The sequence below is a fragment of the Malania oleifera genome, chromosome 12 (assembly GCF_029873635.1).
Source record: "Malania oleifera isolate guangnan ecotype guangnan chromosome 12, ASM2987363v1, whole genome shotgun sequence".
NCBI classification, from domain to species: Eukaryota; Viridiplantae; Streptophyta; class Magnoliopsida; order Santalales; family Ximeniaceae; genus Malania; species Malania oleifera.
Window position 1 is genome coordinate 66395863 of NC_080428.1, and position 4792 is coordinate 66400654.

Below are 4792 nucleotides of genomic sequence, written 5' to 3' on the forward strand. Positions count from 1 at the left end.
AATTAATCACTCAATCCTTGTAACAATAACCTTGTATTAATATGAAAATTTGTTGAACTTGTTATAAGCCTTGTATCACAATTATCCTTCTTCCTAATGTTCAGCTTTTAAATAAACTTTCAGATTAATAAGTCAAGGATGATCAATCAACGTAGTCCCTTTCGGTTTCCGCAATCAATGCTGATCCATCCAAAACAAATTACCTTTCGATCTATTTAACAACCAAACATCCATAATTGAATTTTAAAGCAACCACACAGATTATATATTTTGCTTAAAAATAAAGAGCAAGGAAGAGAAAGAAGAACACGAGGTTTTTATAAGGTTCGGCTTCAACACAGCCTACGTCCTCGCCCTTGGCAAAACCACCAAAGGATTCACTATCACTATTCCTTTACCAGGAGGAACAATACAAGTTACAACACTCCTTGGGTAAGGCTAGAGTTCGCCTTCTCCAAACAATATCCCCTTGTTTGGTCTAACGATTCAGCACTCGAAATGTCAATCAACCTGTTACAAATATTCAAAATAAGGCGTACAAGAACTTGCTCCTCAAAGAGCTAATTAGTACAAATTGAAACACTATGTACTTCAGTAAATTCAGAATATGAATTTCAGAATGAAGCTCTAGAAATTTATCACCATAAGTATCTTTCAATGAATGAAAGAATCAACAATCGATGCACAAACTCAGTGAGAAACTTAGCAAAACTTCAGAGATTTTCATGAGTGATGAAAGCAATAGAGAGCTTTCAGAATTTCAATAAACTTAGAGAGAGTATGATAGCTGAATTGATTTCTTGGTGTCTAAAACAATGATCCTTGAGGGTATTTATAGAGGTAGAAAGACTTCTTACTTGTTCCTTAAGTTTACTTGGAGTAGGGTCCAAGTTTTAAATTTATTTAAGCTTCAAATAATTTAAATTTCAAAAATATGGCAGTTGGAAATTTTGAAAATTGTCGCGAGCCAAATGAATGTGAAGTCTTGGCAGTCATCTGTCTATGTATAACATTCATATTTTTTTAGACAGAAAGGTGGCAGTCGTCTGTCCTTATGTTGACAATCGTCTGTCACAAGAATAATTCAATTTTAAACAACTAAGTAGGGTGGCAATCGCCTTTCCTCAGCTTGGCAGCCGTTTGTTAGCAAGGCCATGCCATCATCCGTTTCGGAATCGCTTCCTTCACTTGAATAGCTTGATGATGCCTTAAGTGCAGCAACCTTGTTAGCTTTGCTTTGTTCATTTTTCCTCTCATTTATGGCTAGCTCATAGGTGATAAGTGATCCAATGAGTTTGTCTACCGACATCTCCTTGAGATTTCTCCTTTCTACTATTGTAGTAGCTTTTGCTTCCCACACTAAAGGTAATCCACTGAGTATTTTCCTGATCAACTCATAAGAGGGGTAAGTTTTTCCAAGAGCATTTAAAGAGTTAATCATGTGTGTGAATCTAGTGTACATGGATTGTATGGATTTATCAATGGTCATTTTAAATGCTTCATATTCACTAGTAAGTATGTCTGTTCTGCTATCCTTTACTTCCTTAGTGTCTTCATATGTAACTTCTAATTTTTCCCAAATTTCTTTAATTGAGTTACATGCCATTACCCTATCAAATTCATTGACATCTAGTACACAAAAAAGTATATTCATGGCTGTGGCATACTGACTTCCAATCCTCTTCAGTATATTCATCTTCAGTTTTAGGTACATTAATCTTTTCAATGACTTTCATGGGAATGTGATTTCCTTTAGTCACAATTTTCCAGACCTTCCAATTTACGTTCAGTAGATATATGCTTATCCTACGTTTCCAATAAGTGTAATTTACACCACAGAAAACGGGTGGTCTAGTGGATGAGTGTCCCTCACCAAATGGAGTTACACCAATGTGTGCCATGTGATCGTTTTACAAATTAACTATCAAGTCTAAGTAAACCCGCTCAAGGATTCACTAAAAACCCTGCTCCTTAAAGTGGGACGGAGCTTCCCTTACAAACCGCTGCTTATAAAAGGTGCAACTCTCTCCTTATCTGCTGCTCATAAAAGGTACAACTTCGTCCTCACACCCGGTTCATAACCTGAACCGTGTTTACAATGAAATCTGAAAATAACACTCAAAACAATGCTTCTAACAAAAGCTAGTGAGTATCAATTTCCTAGCACATTAACATATGATATAACTTGAAGCTCGTGAATGTATGAAAACAATAAAATCGTTTTATGTATGATATGCTTCAACACACGAATTCTTTTTTAACCAAAACTTTCAAGTAAAGATAAATTCAAAACGTTTTGGAATAATCTAGGGTTCTTGGTTCACTTTGCAAAACTGCACACTTATATAATTGAAGTGAACTTGTTGGCAAAAACTTTGTCTTGAATATACACTCAATCAAAATTACAAAGTTTTATTTCATGTACTCAACCACAAAACTGAGTATATTAATTTGCAGAAAAATATCCCTAAATTAAAATTATATTTATAAGTATCAAGGATATTAAATCAAGTTCTAATGTATCTAAAGAAAGATCCTTTTAGAAACCACACACTTGAATCAAACCTTTCAATGAGTCACACACCATAAAACAAATAATGATCTTGTTTAAAATAGCTTGGTATATATAAAGATACTTTCAAGATCACTCTTTTAATCAAAAATTAGGTTTTTCAAGAAGAAGCCCTTTGAGAAAATATATGTGTATTCATATACTCTTGAACTAAGATTTAATCTACCAAGTTAGATAAACTTTCTCAAGTAATGATCCCTTAGAAAATTAATTTTTGTACGAAAGGCACACTCAAGATCAATACTTTTCAATACTAGTCAAGAACAACCAATGAGATGATATGTAAAAATCACAAGACTAATAACTTGAAAGATCAAACCTCAATACTAGATTGAAGTACAGTAGAGTAACCAAGTTCCCTTTGAAAATCTGAATTGATTTGCCCAAGTTTGAAGATATGAGATTGATGTATAGGCAAACGAATAACACTAAGAGTGGATAATCAACAAACTTGTAACAAAGTGTGTTCTTCTCTTTCTTGTGTGTCTCTCTCTTTTCTAGGGTTTAGATATTCATAATATATAGTATATTACCCTTAGAATTGATCTCAATCGTTGGATCAATAAGATACCTCGCGTGTCTTTTTAATAAAGAACTGATTTTTAGGCTTTCCCACGAGTTCAGGTAACCAAACTCGACTTCAAGCTCCTGAAGTGTCAACTTTAGGCACCTGAGGTTCCAAGGTCAGGCGACCGAGGTACCTCTGCCAGGTTCTGTCTTTCCCATTTAATTCTTCAGGCGACCAAACTTAATCTTCAGGCAACCGGAGAAATTCTTCAGGCTACTAAAGTGAACTTCAGGTTACCGAAGTCCAAATTTTTATTTCCTTTTTCTAATTTTAGAAAATGTTTTGCTCTTTTTCTTGGGCCTTTTATAAAACATATTTTCCATGATTTCAAAAACATTTCTAAGTCCATGAAGGTTCCCTAATGATATATATGAAATGCATGAATCCTAAAATCATTCTAAGTTATGTTGAGCCTCAAGATAAATCATACGAAAATGTAGATACATGAGTTCTAAATACCCTTTCCCAAGATATTCTTGAACTTTGCCACTTGCATCTTGATTCTCGTACTCTTTGAGTTCCATGGATCTTGCCAAGATTTGTTAACTTTTCGTGCATGCTTAGTGTAAGTCCTGTTCACAAACTTAATGCACAAATCAAATATCAAGTGATTTGTCATTATCAAAACAAGATTGGACTCGTAGAGTCAACAATCATCAAAATCAAGAGTTTGTAAGCCTAACTAGGCTAACATGTACGTTGACGAGTCGCCTTCACACACTAGTCGATGAATCCCCTGTATTCATCGACGAGTGTTCTGGGGCTGAAACTCATACATTGTTTTCCCTTGTTCAAAAAAGCCTTTTAACACTTAAAACATTTCTTGGACAAAATATAAGAAAGATATTAAGTCTAATGAAGTTCAAAACTTGTCCAAGTGAGTTTCTCCTTGATTATAAGATATCTTATTAATAAAAACCTATTTGAAAGCTCGTTTGATATCTTATATGTCATTGTGTCCTTTTGTGAAAAATACTTGATTTCTTCGAAACTTTTGGCCATAAGACTCATTTTGACACATTTGGGATCAAGTATGAAAATGTCTGTAAAACCAAGTTGTTAAAAACTTGTCCCTTTGAAAACCATATTTGAGTTTAGAATTCATTTAACAAACTCTTTAAGTTTAACTTTGAAAACCATGAATGGTGAGTTTGTGTTTGTCTTTAGTGCAATCCTATAAACTAATGTGTCCTACTATGCATGTGTTTTGCTAAACTATTGCTCAGAAATCATACAGAAACAAAATGCAAGAGTTACAAAATGAACCTACCACTCACACAACCCTTATAACAAATAATTCAACAATTATAAAACATCCGGTTGTGCTTGGGTCTTTTGACTTTTTGAGTCCGATCCTTAGTTTTGATAATGACAAATTGCAAGTTACTCATGTGTGCACTCAGTACCTGAACAGGTCTTTAATTCAAACACATACACAAGGCAAGGAAATGGAAGCCAAAAGGGACATAAAGTACACATATTCCTAGCATATTCTATGAAGTTTTAGAAGATCAAAGAAGAAGAAGACTTATTGTTTAGTTTGTATAATGCGTTTTGTTTCATTATTTGATCTGTAATATTGTGGTCTGTAATAACTGCATCTCATGCATGATAGGTTTTTTGCTCAAAGGTCATAGTCTGACCATAGGGAA